This window comes from Monodon monoceros, unplaced genomic scaffold (assembly GCF_005190385.1).
Source record: "Monodon monoceros isolate NGI ecotype Baffin Bay Population unplaced genomic scaffold, NGI_Narwhal_1 Super_Scaffold_20, whole genome shotgun sequence".
Lineage (NCBI taxonomy): Eukaryota > Metazoa > Chordata > Mammalia > Artiodactyla > Monodontidae > Monodon > Monodon monoceros.
Genome location: NW_021703777.1, coordinates 127,636,377 through 127,653,447, shown reverse-complemented (window position 1 = coordinate 127,653,447; position 17,071 = coordinate 127,636,377).

Sequence of the window (17,071 nt, the reverse complement as noted above, 5' to 3'; positions counted from 1 at the left end):
GAATTCAATGTATTGAAAGTTGAAGCTTCGCGATCTTTGTCAAACTCAGCCATCTTCCACTTTTTTGCCTCTCGATAAACGACCTTACCTTCCATTCTATGGTATCCGTCAGTAATATAAGACTTAGCTTTAATATCTTACACTCCCACCATTTTATGTTGAGCACCAGCCCTGTTAATTTTAACTTCTGTCACTTAATTTGCCCTTTACTCAGAATCTTCATTGCACTGTCCTTTTCTAATTAGCCTTCAGCTTTCGACACTGGAACAGCCTCCTAACTTAATTTCTTTCAGCTCCTCTAGCTTTCCTTCAAGCCATAACGATACTGCAGCAAATACGATTTTATCAAAATATAATACAATAGCACTGCATTCCCTTCTGATGAAATTCACCTAAAAATATTACCATTTCTCTTTGAACTGAAGAACAATAACAAAGTGGCCAGCAAGGTCCTCCAAGTTTGCCCCTATCTGCTTCTCCTTCTGCTTTCATGCTATTCTTCACCCTGATGTCTGCATCTAAGTCACTCCTGGTGTCCTTCAGTTATTCAGCAGGCCAGGCATAGATTACCATGGTTTTTCCCAGGTGGTTTTACTCATTATTTTAGCTCAAAATATTGCACATTTACTTTTTTCTCATTTAAAAATGTGTGTGTGGGCTTCCCTGGTGGCGCAGTGGTTGGGAGTCCGCCTGCCGATGCAGCGGACACGGATTCATGCCCCGGTCCGGGAAGATCCCACATGCCGCGGAGCGGCTGGGCCCGTGAGCCATGGCCACTGAGCCTGCGCGTCCGGAGCCTGTGCTCCGCAACGGGGGAGGCCACAACAGTGAGAGGCCCGCGTACCGCAAAAAAAAAAAAAAAAAAAAAAATGTGTGTGGAGTGAATGGGTAGGATGAATACCTTAAATTATAGGTTAGTGGGAAGTGTATCCAAGTTCAAAAGTCGAGTCAAAATTGTGAATCAAGCAACAATATCCACAAAGAAGATAAACGGATATTTAAAGAGAAAAGGGGCACGGTTGAACAAAGGATTGAGATACATTGGGAGATGATAGATAATTTAAGAAATCATGAATCTTGTACACACAGCACTTTGTACTCTTTATTTAGAGCCAAGCATATACATATTCAGAAATCTATTAATCATATATTTCCTTATTTTTTTGTTCTATTCCTGAATTTTCCTCTCCAAATACACATTTCATCCTTTCAATATGATTATTCAACTATTTAATTACCATTAATAATTATTAATCATTTGATAGGAAATAAACATGGTATCACTTCAACTTTCTTGGAATATTTTCTTTACCTGTTGACAAAATTTGTGTTTATTCAACATTAAGATGGACATTTACCATTCAATGTATATAACCACTCATATGGTTGCTTATACCAACGCTACAAGCCCACATACAGTATGATAAAATATTTACGGAGAGTGCTAATATATATTTAGTGAAATTGTAGCCTATTTCAGAAACATATACTGAGTTTTTACAAATACTGGTAACATTTTTTGCTGGGAATTTTCATGCTTTCCCCTCTTCAGGTGCTACCTAGCAGAAAAATTACTTAATTCTATTTATAAGAAACATACGTGATAACAGGAGTAGTAGTGAGTAAAATATATATTTTCCAATTAAAATATTTTAGATGTTTATTTAAACTTTAATCTTGAAATGAAGCTGCATTTGTTTACTTGTTTTGATATTATAATACATATTTGTTCATTCAGATGGTTAGGACATTTTAAAGCATGTCAATTGCCATTATAAATTTCAGTACAAAGAGGAGTGAATGTGATAACACTTATAAGTGAATTGATCTGGTGGGTGCTATGGAAAAATGGGTGGGTACTAAAAGAAAATGCATTAATCTTAAGTAGATACCATTGTCTCATTTCAGCCAACAATGGCCATTATTTGTACATGTTTTGCACAGGTCTCTTATTCTTCCAGAGAAACACAAAATATAGATATGTATTAATTTTCTGATTTTAAGTGTTAGCAACAACTTAATTTCAGGATGTTCCAAAGTATATATGCAAAAGTATTTATCACATATATAAATTAAGTACAATATATCATATATCAAATGTTATATAAGTGAATATGCAAAGATATATGAAATACACATGATGGTAATTTTAAAATACCTTTGCATGTCTATTTAGTTAAGAATGGGATTATCAAACCATTTAAAGCCTCCAGTGTGCTGTTCCTTCATTCATATTACTTCCTTCTCCCAGTTCCTCATCTCAAGTAAATACTATTAGGATAGTAATGTGAGATTATCATTCCCTTGTTTTAAATACAAGTCTAAATAAATTTTAATGAACATTGAGAAATATTCATAAGCTATGTGAAAAGCATGAATAATAATGATAAAATGAAAACCTGAGCACTCATAACAAAGCTTAAGGGAATAGTTCTGCTGTCAAAATTTGAAGTACACACTGTGTCCCTCCTAGATTCTCATAATCCAGAATTTTTTGTTTAAATTTGTTTATTTTATAGTTTTTCTGTATGTGTATGTATCCTAAACATTATACTTTTTAGTTTTGGATTTTTTTGTGTGCGGTACACGGGCCTCTCACTGCTGTGGCCTCTCCCATTGTGGAGCACAGGCTCCAGACGTGCAGGCTCAGCGGCCATGGCTCACAGGCCCAGCCGCTCTGTGGCATGTGGGATCTTCCCGGACCGAGGCACGAACCCGTGTCCCCTGCATCGGCAGGCGGACTCTCAACCACTGCGCCACCAGGGAAGCCCTAGTTTTGGATTTTTAACTTACTATAAATTTAACTATATGTTATATTCTCTTCTAGAACTGTTTCTTTCATTATTATGTTAAATCAGATTTATCCTCATTAATATCTATATTTGTATTTTAGTCATATTAATTCTTCATAGTATATATTGGATTAAAAAACCAAGTATATATAGCTATAGGCATTTAGGTTGTTCCAAGTTTATTTATTTGTTTATATATTTGTTTATTATTACAAATATTGCTATTACAATATTGCTATTTATATTCTAATATTCTAATTTATGTCTCCTTAGTTAGACAAATATGCAATAGTTCTCTAAGGTATGTGCTTGTATGTGGACTCACTGGATCTCACTTTATAATCTGTTACTTCATCATTCACCCATATTTTTCTTTACTTACATAAAAAAATATATTTTATAATCTGTGTATGGCAATTCCAAATGTTATAGTCTCCTTCTATTAGTTCTGGTAGGGATTGATCTATTGCTGATTCCTGAGCAGGGTTATTTTCCATTCTGAAATTAAATTTTACTGGACAATAACCTATAGAGAGTAACATGCAGAGTTATTAAGTATATAATTTGATGTACAAATGTATACACCTGTATAACCATCACACAGATCCAGGTATGAAACATTACTAGAATTTTAGAAGCCTCCCTCTTGCTTTGAATATACCCTCAAAAGTTATTAGTATTCTGAATTCTATCAACAAATACTAAGTTTGCCTGTTTTTGACTTTCTTTTAAATAGAAAAGTATAAAATACATTTTTTGATGTCTGACTTCCTTTGTTTAACATTTTGTCTATTATTATCATCCATGTTATAATTATTATGATAATTCATTATTTTTACTGGGATATGGTATTGTGTTTTATAAATAGACCTCAGTTTATTTATTCTTTCTATTATTGATGGATAATTAGAAGGCTTCCAGTTTTTCATTTTGAATCAAGTCAGTATGAATAGTATTGACCCATATGTTGCACAGACACCCGTTTCCCCTGAGCATATAGTAAATAATATACTATTTAATGAACCGTAGGGTATGTGAATTCCAGTTTTAGTAAATTCTACCAAATTGATTTTCACCATGGTGGTAACCCTCTAGTTTTGTATGAGACTTCCAGGTGTTCCTCTAATTTGTTAACGCCCAGCTTATAATTATTTCTTTTTCAGGGATTTTGTTGGATCTGTAGTATTATCTTGGTGTGATTTTATATTTACATTTCCCCATGTTGCTAAATAATTGAGCAACATTTCATGTGACTATTGACTATTTGGATATCCTCTGTTCTGAAGTGATTGTTCAAGGCTTTGCCTATTTTTTAAATGATTGGGTTATCTACTTTTTACTTATTGATTTGTAGGAATTCTTTTTACAGTCCATTCACAGTCCTATGTAAATTGTTAAATGAATCCTTTTATGGATAAATTTTACAAGTATAAATTTTTTCTCTCTCCTCCCTACCAAACAGAAGGTTTTAAAAAATTAATGATATCCAAATTGTCCATACATTTTTTTGATGGTTAGACTCTTGTGTCACATTTAAGAAATTGTTTCCCCTAATCTGATATACAGAAAATATTTTCCTATACTACCTTCTAGAAGATTTATTCATTTACTTTTTGCATTTAGGTCTCAATCAATCTGGTCTCAATCAATTGAAAATTAAATCAATTAATTTTCATGCATGATGAAAAGAATGGGTCAAAGTTTATTTTTTTCCTTATGGAAATCCAATCAATTGAGTATCTATCAGAAAGGCCATTCTTTCCCCCTTAAGGCATGTTTGCAGACTCGATTGCTAATGCTTTTTCTTGTTGCTGTATTTGTGGAATTTTTGTTGTTTTATTTTATTATAGAATGAACTCATGTTTTATGGTATACTAGGTCTTGGAATTCTTTAAGGTCTTTTATCATAGTCTATTCTTATAGATATTACTTTTTTTCTTGTTGCTACCAGTTTTCTGTGGGCATCAATAGCCTTAAATGGCTTTAAAGAAAAAAATTTTCTTGTGGTTTGTGCCCTCCCCCATTACCTTCTCCACCCCCAGCAACACAAGTTGTACAGATTCCACCTTCAAACCCAGTTGAAGATGGAATTATGTTTATGTTACACATTCTCAAATCAGGCTTCTTTCCTTCCCACCATCAAACAGAACCAAGGCCAAGAAAATTAAAAGTTGTTATTCATATTTTTTTTCCCTCTAATGTTTGGTTTTGATTTTTGTTTTTCCTGATCACACATTGAGGATGACAGTTTCTGGAGTCAGAGCTTTATGTAGGAATCTTTTTCTGACCTATGACCAATAAAATCAAATATCTAGACCAGCAAGTATTGACAGATGCTAAAGGTCATTGCCAGCCTCAGGACTCACTCTTCCTTGTGACTTAGTCATTTTCAGTTTTCTTGTTGTTTTTAGTCTCTAAGATTTTTCTTCCTTTTTTTTCCTATACCAGGTCAACGAAGCATTTAAATCTTGTTGTTTTGTTGTTGTTATAAAATACATTATACTTGTGTTGTGTGCTTCTTTACTGATAACATTAACTAAGAAGGTCCAGCAGCAGGTGTCACGACTGATTTTGAAGCAGCAGACATGGAGCAGAATCCATATTATCTGCAACAATTGTAGCATGATACAAACATATCTATGGTTTAAACTGGCAACAGTGTCACAGGCAATGCAATCCTGCTGTAGTATCACTATGTTTATTTCATAAAGAAAAGAACTGGTAAATTTCAGTTGGAGATAGATTAGGAGAACAAGGATGAATTTTTCCCACCCAAATTCATAGAACCCAGATGAAGAGCCCCTGCTCTAAAGTAAAGAGAAATAAGCAATTGTGTAAAACATGTTATTTTAATACTTAATCTAGTCTCTCTCTGTGTCTCCCTCCCTCAAAACATTTTTTTAAATTAATGATATCTAAATTACCCATATTTTTTCATGGTTAGACTTTTTGGTGTAATATTTAAGAAATTATTTCTTTCAGTATTGTTATTGCAGATATCTTGTCTGCTATATAAATCAAAACTATGACAAGTTTGGCTGAGGCAATACCAATAAGAGCACAGAAGAACCAAACTAAGCATGTCTTTAGACCATATTTTAATTCTATTTTGAAAAAGACATAGCCATATTGGAAAAAGTTTATATTTCTGTGAAGGAGTACTTATAAGCAATTCTAAATACCTCCTTCATTATCAAAACAATTCTTAAAATTACAGTTGTTATATTTAAACAAAATATTCTGAGCCTTGATGAGATCATATTCTGCATACACACAATCACACAATTCATAGTCTTGAATATGAAGCTTATAGAATTTACATAAGTATTAATATTTTAAAATATAGTGATATATAAACATCCCCTATATAAACATAAAAGATAATTTTGTATTTGTTGCTGTCTTCAAATTTTAATAACAGAAACATTAAGGCCAGTTTGTTTCATATTACTTAAAAACCATCTTCTTCCTATTTCTTAGTGATACCAGTAATAAGTGTGGGTATGATCACAGATTATTTTATCACTCAAGAAGGAAAAAAACTAAAAATTTTATGAGTTTTAGTTTTTCTAATATTTTCACAGAACTTAAATGAACATAAAGTAATTCTTTGATGATATCTTGTCACTCACTTTGGAATTGAAGTGTATCATAGTTGTCAGTGAAAAAGGACAAAGTGACATCAAATGATTTATCTTTATTTTTAATCAAAGGTAAGACTTGGTAATTCTATTCTAATATTTAATAAAAGACCATTCTGGTATCTTTGGTAAAATTATACAATCACTTAATTATTATAAAAAGTACATGTAAATTATTCTAAATCAAAGTTAATGAATCTAATGATCATAAATATTTTCTCATTCTTTTTAAAAATACTATTCATGGAAGAATCAAAAACTTCAGATTTTCATGGTATTCTTAGATTAGTATTATATAAATATTACAGAATCTAGCATTTTTAGGCAAGTATATGTCAAAACACCAGGCAATAGATTTTATAATATAGTAACAAAGTGAGAGGTTTTTTAGTATAAGAAATATGGAAACAAATGGAATTTATATTTATTTGCACTAAACTGTTCATTACAGAATTGATTTCATTTGTTGAAATTTATTTCCCTTGTCTTCAGAAGCCCTGTGCTGTCCAAAGATAGTAATTTGCAAGCACAGTATAGAAAATTAAGTGCAGAGCATATAAACACTGACTTTTCAAATAATTTTCAGAAGCTATGCCTATGCACTTGTCAAATAAAATGTTTAAAAAATAGGTAAAAGTGGAAAAATTGCCTCATTCATTGATACAATTGCCATAAAATCATCTAATTCTACTGATTTTTCTATTCTCTTGAACAGACTACCTATTGAGATTTTTTATTTGCTCTAGTCCAGACATGATGACCGTGAGCTTTCAGAAAGATTACAGCTGATAAGACCTTGGAGAGCGTCTCTTCAGGGGTCCAGATTGAACTTGTGTCTCGCTTTTATACCTGGCCTAATAGCCTGAAGAATTCTTTTGATGCCATTGCAGCAGCAATTGCAGCAACAGCATTAGTGGCATTGCCCCAGTGGGTAGTAATGCATCAGCCAACCATTACTAAAGAAACAGGAATGAAGAAGAAGCCTAAGGATGCAATGGCAATGGTAGTAGTTATTCAATTTCACTTCAGGGAGCAAAACACTGTAGCCACCCTTTGCTTTAGAACTTTGCATTTGTCAGTTTCAATTGCTTATTCATTGGCATTATTATCTGAAAATTTATTTATAAAATAAATAACATAAAATTCTATTTGTGTAGCAAGTTTATTACATGTTTACCCATTTATTACCTGTATACTCATATTCAGAAAATGGTGATTTAGTGGAATCAGAAAACTCCATTGTTTTTCAATACCAAGTTATGTTTTGTTTTGTTCTGTTGTGCTTTTGGGTTATCCAGACAATGCCAGTAAGGTATATTCATGTATTGGCTTTAAAATTAAATTGCATATAGATAACTTGGCTAGCCTTAACGTCTTAAAAAAATTCTTTAAGTACCATATTCAAGCAAAAATTGCCCATATCCTTACATCTGCACTAACTTTTGGTATTCATGTGATTCGCCTACAATTCACAATTTCTGTAAGTGAATTTTTTATGCTTTATTTATAAAGCCTGGTCTGAACACTTGAAATTTGAGATAAAGACAAAGTACAATTTATAGAAGAAAAAGAAACATTTGAATATTATACATTAATAGAACATGTGGCTTCAAATAAAATCTAAATATTCTAAATACTCTAAACAGAGTCAGGAAGCAGCTTGAAACCATCTTCACTGTGTTGTAATGTTTTATGAAGAATTTTATATCCCATGTGTTGTACTGTCATATTCTTCTGATATCAATTTGGATGCGATGCAGGAAACAGTTCATGAACTTAGAGTGTGTCACAAGATACTACCTGGATGATATCTCATAAAACTTATGTCAGAAGGGTAAGTCAGTTCTGTTTTATTATACATTTACTAGGGATATCAAAATTTATTGCATAATTCATATTCTTTGTCCAACAGTTTTTAACATTTTGTTGTATACAGTTTAGCAATATGTCACAAAGTATTCAGAAATTGTTTCCTGATTGCTTTAGTTAAAGTACAATTTATAACTACGCACTTAGAACATATTTTTTTCTGTATATGTAACTATTGCAAACATTGCAGAAACTCTAGTAGACTTGTTAATATTTGTATTGCATTGAAATGAATTTAAGAATAAGTCATAGTTTAAAATGGCAGCCCAGATCATTTATTCAATGAAAGTGAAGGACATATGGTCATAGATATCTGCTTTTGTGTTCTCTAAAAAAACTTTTTAAAACATCTAATTATATTACAATGGAAACAGACCATCAAATCAAACTATTTTGGCAATAAATATTAAAAGTCAAGAGCTAAGTCCCCAAATTACTGAAATAAGCATATAAAATATAAAAAAACATCTTGCAAATTCATGTATGTCAGAATTTTGCATTTTGCATATTATGTAATACCTCTACCAGAGTCTGGACAGCTCCATGTTATTATTTCTAAGTAAAATATATGAATGTTCATTCCAACCAGGAGTAATGAAATCTATAAGTAGCCTATGTAAGTTTAGGTTGACACAAATTTCACCATACTTTGCTGCCAAATGAGCTACAAAGTTTTGATTTTAAACATTTTTCCATTTCACATTTATGAATAAAACTGTCAGAACTGAATTGGGTTGTATGAAAAAGAAATAGTCTCAAAGTAGCTTAAATAAAAAAGCAAAATTTACTGTCATAAATAGAAAAGGATTATGGAAACTAAAGAGCTATGCATCAAAGAACAGCGAGAAGGGAATCTTACTTTGGTGCACTTTAAGTATCTTTATGTTGCAATGCTAAAGAACAACATTCCCTTGTGTCTTTTCATTAAAAATCCAGGGAGAGAATTCAAATGTGTCACATGGAAATAGAGTGCACTCAAAAAAGATGTTCTGGTTTTTGATAATCTACCTAAAAAAATCCTCTATTTCTGTTTCTCTTACAACTATTATATTTTTGGGATTAATGTACATACATTTCTAAAAGAAAGCATCAGGCATTGTTAATTTAGACCCAGAATCCATAATCTGGTGAATACATTACTGTTTGTCTTACAGAATCATGAGATTTATTTCTGTGTGACATTTTGTAGATGACCTGTTAGTAACCAGAAACATTCGAAAAAAAAGTGGTAGAAAACAAACAAACAACATGCTGTGATATTATCTTATATGATGTGTTAGTGTACAATAATATTTTATCTTAATGATCAATCTTGAGGGAACTAAATTTTATATTTGTTATGGACTAAAATATATCCTGAGTGTAAATTACTTATTTGTCAAGGCACAAAAGAATAGTCATTAGTCTAAACTACTAGTATGAACAACTATTAATATAATGATCAGTATAAGACTTCCATCATTTTTAGAATAATAGATTATTTATACCTAGAAATATCTCTATATTAGCTCAAATTACTAACAGCAAAGTAGATTTTAGAGAAAAACACTGTTAATTTGTAGGTAAGTATGTAAAAGTAGATGTTTCTTAAGAACACTTCATTTTAATAAGAGGCATGTTACAGAATTAATTAGAATGAAGACCAGATCTAGCCAATACAGTTCATATTACCTGACATCAATTGATCTTGATGATTTTTAAGACTGAAAAGCCAGATCAGTTGCAAAAAGAATTTTTGTTCAAAATGCCATTTAACACTGAATGTATTCACTTAAATACATTTTATGTTATCCCACAGAATTTCATATGAAGAGTCTGAAAGTCAGAGTAATAAATGATTTGCCCATTGCCACATAACTAAAAATTTTCGAGATGACATCTAAACCCAAGCCTTCCAGATACAAGTCATTACTCTTTTTGTAAAACAACATAAGCCAATATTAAACACAAATGCCTCTTGTCTTTGGAAAGAAACCTGGTTAACATTTCTTATAATGTCGTGGAGATTAAACATAAAAAATACTAGTAAAGTGGTAACTGATATTCACAGACTTCATCCTCACCAAATTCCAGACCTACAGAATTCTTGTTTATTCAGAGTGAAAAAGGAGGTGTATTTAATAAAGGGTATTTGGCAAAGATATTTTTAAGTGTCAACAATATTGGTTACCTATGAAGTACCTTATATAAAATAACAGTTAGTGTTAAGTAAAATTGTTGCTTTTTTCTGTTCTCTATATAAGCGTACAAGTCACATGGAATTACTTGCACATAAGAAATGGAGGGATTAAGATTCAAAGCCAAGCTTGCTTGACTACAAAACCAGGACTTTTGTTAGTATTTACATTATTAATAAATATTCATTTTTTATATTAACTTAGTTAATGTAACATCAATCTTTGATGGCCTGAAAATAATTATTTATATAAAGAAATTTAGATTATGTCTTCACTTTAGAATTCTGGTTGCTCTTGAATTTTTTTCTAGTGCTTTTATGTGGGCATTAAAATATAAATCAAATTATGGCATTATGTGATAACAGTGGTTTGATATGGGATCAGCAGGAAATGGCACAAATATAAAGCCATCCACATTCAGATACAAATGAAAGAGAATTTCCAATCCTAGTTTCATTGGCCTCTGTCTGCATGCTGCTCACCCCATTCTATACAAATAAGTTACATATCGATACAATTTGTTATTCCCTCCTCTAAATTCACATCTAGGATGTGAAGTGTGCTTTAGAATAGTAAATGACTGTCATGTTTTTTCCATGTTTTAAACAACCATCTCTAAGTCACTTCTCTGATTACTTGAAAAAAAGTATTACATTGCATTGAGATTTTCAGTTTAAGAACTATTTCTGCAGAGTCAAGCAGCTATTTACTTAAGTTCAACAAAGAGTTTTCTACTGATTCCTGAGTGTAAACTAGCACATCATGGTGAATAGGTTATTGTTCCTCTAACATTTATTACAGGTAACCCTCAAACTTATGATGCTGGATCTGTGTTTTAACTATGTCAAGAAACACAAAGATATCAACCACTTAGTACTCCAACATAATGCAATTTGTAAATTAAACAATGCACAGATTGACAAAGAAATCCTTCTGTCGTGAGAGTCAAGAGGTTCAACAACTACTCCTATAGGTAGGTCTGACAAGTATATTGTTCTTTAAGGATAGACCTATGCTCTTAATCATTTCAAGTATATGCAGTGCTGAAGTCTATTGCTGAATAAATATGTGTATATGAATATGAAATTTAATACAAATTCAGCTTGAGTGAGTCCCATATTGTGTTGTACTGCTTCTATCAAACATTTTTATATTTTAAAACCTCTCTGGTCTAGCTCATCTAACTGTTCATATTTTATCAATAGATATTCAGGATCTTCAAATAATTGACTTCTTGCTATGGCTATGAAAGTATACCTAGAAAGATGCTTTTTGAAGAATTCTTGTCATTTACTTGTCTAACCCTAAAATATAGGTATTACTAGCTTAGTGGAAGGAATGGATGAATGAAAAAATCATTAATCAATGGTTTAATAAATGAATAAAAGAATGAAACGTTGGGCACCACTGATTTATATTGAACATTCTTCATGAAGCCTATTTCTACATAGCTCTCATTACTGTATTGATAAAATTTATGAGTGCTGGCTTGTAATACTTCTTGCCTTAAAATAAAGAGGAAATTGTGTATTCATATATATACTAAGTTTACTACACTAAAGGAATATGATAATTGTCTTATAATCTTAGATCTATAATCAGAAAGAGTTTCAAGGATCATTTCAATATAGTATGTTCTTTTTCTTTTCAAAATGGCTACAAGCATTTAGGTTTTGACTATAAAAATCTTAGATAACAATATGAGTTATGTATCTAGTATTTTCAGTAACATATGTTGTTAAAATCATTTTTCCCCCAGAAATAGATTTGCCTTTAACTCAGGAATAAATGTAAAGGAAAACTGACTATCACCATAAGAAGCTTAATTTTCTTCAAGCAGATTATTTGATTTTAATAATAAATTTTAGATAATAAAACATTTTTAGAGATTAAAATTAAGTATCAATTTTGTATCTGCAAAACTGATAGTTTAAGCTGAAAAATATAACATTTTTTGGATGCTTTATTGATCAACACACAGTGCTGGATTTTAATAGTTATTATCTCTAGACAAGAAGAAATGTTCTCAGTCAAAGGAAAAAATATTGAAAAACTGTTTATTCCAATTGCATAGATGTAGCCACCCTACTTTTTACCAGACGCATAACTTTAGACAGCTTGCTTTGTTTTTTTAACCTTCAATTCCTTCTTCATGTGAAATTGGGCATAATACTCACCTCACAAAATAAGGATTAAAAAATTTAATAATATGTGTAAAGTACCTAGCATAAATCCTGGGACATTGTAGGCTCTCATTAAGTTTTAATAACTATGGAAATAAACTAAAATGGTTTACTGACTAATTGGGGTCATAGGCCTTTTATCATCAAAAATAATTTGAGCTAATTTCCCACAGTATACCAACAGATTCATGTTGACCACTATAAATAAAATGTTCAAAGGATGATTTATCTACAAGAGACTTACTAAAACTATCTTTTTGAAAACCACATTGTGTTGATTTTTGTGGGTAAAAGCTATCATTGACTTATGGGGAATATAAAATAAAGGAAATAAATGCTTTAATTCAGCCACAATGCTGAACTAAAATCATCAGGTACCTTTAGTCCTACAATGGAATACTCTCTATGATAGTTTTTAGTATTGCACTGTGTATGGTATCATTGCTGGGCTTACTGGATAATAGTGTAATATACTCTCATACATAGGCCTATCTGGCACATAGGTAGATGAGATTGCTCCTAGAGCTGGATCTCTTCTAGTCTGTCAATCACCTAGAAAAGAGATTTACCCTCATATGGCAAACTGGATGTAAAAAAACAGATCTACGGCTTAGAGAGATGTCTTAGGTTCTTGGGTCAACAATACAACAATGGGAATTATTGCTATCACAGTTAGCTAATGAAAGCAAAACAGGGAACAGCTAGTAGACCAGAAAATATATGTTACTTTCTTTGTTTCTACTTTGGTACTCCTTCTTTTAAATTCTGGCAAAGTTTTGTTCAAGAACTCCAAGCTTCCCTCAGCTATGCTAAAAAGCAAATAGGGAGTAGGCATCTAGGTTTGGGGAAATGTATTATAAAAATGAGTGTACCTCAGACCAGCAGGAGAGTGACAGCAATAATTTTACTAACAGCACTTCGAGTCAAGTTTATTTCCTGTAAGATATAACTAAGTCAAGATGGAAATTTTTAATTTTCATGTTAGAAATTTGATTGTTTTACTGTTGTTAGATTAACTACTTCTGGAATAAAACAACAACAAAAATCTTGTTAATAAAGATTGTGTTGAATAAATACAAAACTGTTGCATATTCCAGGGAAGGATATACAACAGAAGTATAATATCCATGTTAGAAATTGTGCTAAATCTCTAGGCCTCTCTTGAATTAGATGGGATTTTAAGTTTATCTTACAGAAACCATAATTTTTTTCAATTATGCCCAGTGCAAGCATAACAAAACAAAGTAGTTCACAAGTCGCACTGAAGGTCTCTTGCTTTCAAATTCCTAAAATAATGATCAGTGTTTTACATAAGAATAAAAAATCATTTCACCTAATATAGTTATTCTTTGGAAAAAATTATTTATTTAAAAATATTTTTAAAGTATTTCAATTTTTGCCAGAAAAACCAATTAATTTCTTAATGTAGCAAATATGAGGAGGATATTGTAGAGGAAAAATATAGAATTTCCAAATACGTAAGCTTATAAACATTGATGAATAAACTGAATATTAAGATTTTTAAAATAAAACTTTATTAAATGTAGAGATATACAATAACTTATGGCAAGATAACATGAAACATTGACTTGTGAAGTGATTCTAAAACAAAAATACTTGAAAATGTATGTCATTAATGTGAAAATTGTGGGTAGTATCTTAAAACAAAATATTGATATGTGCTTTTCAAACTTCTTTCATAAATGATAATAATAATATAACTCTCAATTTCCTTCTGCTTAGTTAAACTTATCACTTAAGGAAAGATAAAACATCAGTTTTTTCAATCACTTCCCCCTAACTCTTGATGCAAAAATTAATATAAGTTCCCTTAATTTATTACTTATATAAGTTTGATAAGAAAAAATATTGTAACAATTTATATAAATATGCATCTCATGAATATCTAACTCACGCATTTAGTATAATTAATTCTAGTAGAAGCAAAGACTTAAAGCTACCTAAAATTAGTGGGAATTACTTAAAAGGTATTGTTGAATTATATTTCTAAAATAACCATCCAATGCTCAGTCCTCTAATCAGTAAATTTTTTTAAAACATAATGTGTGAAGAATTAGAACTTCTAGATATTGTACTTCCAGGCAACTGCAGACCATGAAAATCACTATTATGCTAATCCACTTTAGTTTCTTCTGTCTAATTAGTCAAATAAAAGTTAAAAGTTAGACAGCAGGCTTGGGAATACTGAGAATTCAATGTCTGAAAGTTTATAAACAGAACAGGTAAAAGTAAGTTACAAGTATATAATATGTCTTCATTACCAATTCTCATAAATCAGAATTTTATGGCTAAGGAACAATAGACATCATTTAATCCAACTGTCTTATTATAAACATCGTACTATGACATCCTGAAAGGTTAAATAATGTGCCCAAGGGCCCTCTATTATTAGGTACAATGCTTCATTTCCATGGCTGACTTCTTTTGCAATGTTCTTTTTCATTATAGCATATTACCTCTCCATCTTAATCAATTATTTTGAAATTACTTTTAATCAAATTCTTGGAGACATCTGTTATTTCATCAGATTTAGGTTAAAATATGGTACACACTCAAATAGCAATTTAAGATTTTTAATATTCCCTACTATCATACAATAAGAAAGGAAATGTGTAAAATAAAATTTTAAATAAGAAAATTAGTTAGTAATAAGAAATATTCAAAAATGTTTTTTTTAAATGTCCCAATATTCACATTAAACAGCAAAGCCTAGGGGCAAGTTGTTACATAAAGCCAGTTTAGAAAATACATAGCAATACATAAATTTTAAAACTAGAAAAAATGAAGGTACATTTTTTTCTTCCCAGTACATGGTAGGTTGGTGTGTCCCCCCTCTTTTTATAGTTAAGTATGGTCATGTGACTTCTTCAGCCAAAGAAAGATGAGTGGTTGTCAAGTGTGTCAATTCTGGGCAAAGGTTTTATTCACCAGAAATATCCCAGATGTTTAATTCTGTCACCCTGTGAGTCTCAATAAAACTCAAATGTATCAGAGCCCTCAGACAGTCATCTGTGAATGTGAATAAGTAGTGGAGGATATTAAGATTGGGGGATTGTTTAATTATGTAATATAAATTGGCATATCTTGATTAAAGACCTATTTGTATTTAAAAGATGAAATAAATTAACAAATATCTAAGCCCAAATTAAACTGAGTAAACCTATAACAAAATAATCACTTTTAATATAGCTATCACTTACTTTTAACTCAGTTCCAAAACCATTTACCACTATCGAACGTTGAGTTAATATCAAGTGTTAGAATGATGAATAAAGATGTAATAAATATTCTCAAAATACTTATATACTATTCAGCAGGAAAATACAGTAAACACACAGTTTTATTAAAAAATTGATATGGACAATTATTGGAGTAATGTACAGCTTCCTGAGGAACAAGATAACATAAATGCATATTTATTGAGACAGAAAAAAAGAGGCACCAAAAAAGCTCTTACTTACAGTTTCTGGTCTGCAATGTAAGGAATTTCAAAGTCATCACTTTGTCTTAAAAACAAATAAAAGCCTAAACAAATGAAAAATTAGCAACTCTTATTAGATTTGTCAAAGGATTGAGGTTACAGGATGAATCTCTGCCAGGCCCCCACAGCCCACAAACTGGAAGACACACAGGAGGATGCAGAGAATCACAACTTACCAGAGCAGAGACACACAAGCAGAGAACCTCCATGGAATCAGTACCAGGTTCCTTTTACCCTATATATCATGTCTGGCTTTGAACAAAAAATTACAAGGTATACTAAAAGACTAAAAAACACAGTTTGAAGAAACAGAGCAAGTATCAAAACCAGAGTCAGATATGGCAGACATGTTGGAATTATCAGATCAGCAATTTAAAATAGCTATGATAAATGTTCTAAATTTTCTAGTGGAAAAAGTAGACAACATGCAATAACAGATGGGTAACATAAGCAGAGAGATGAAAGTTTTATGAAAGAACCAAAATGAAATGATAGAGATCAAAAACACTATAACAGAAATGAAGAATGGTTTTAATGGGCTCATTAGTAAACTGATGTGGCTGAAGAAAGATCTGAACTTGAGGACATGTTAAGGGAAACTTACAAAACTGAAAAGCAGCAGGAAAAAAAAGCCTGAAGAAAAAAAAAAAACCCAAAATGGAATATTCAAGAACAGTGGAACAACTGCAAAAGTTGTGACATATGGGTAATGGGAAAACCAGAAGGAGAAGAAAAAGAGAAACATAAGAACTATTTGAAGCAATACTGACTGAGAATCTCCCCCAAATTAATGTCAGACAGCAAAACACAGATCCTGGAAGCTCAGAAGAATAAATTTCAACAAACTACATCTAAGCATATTATTTTCAAACTATGGAAAATGAAAGAAAAAGAAAAATCTTGAAAG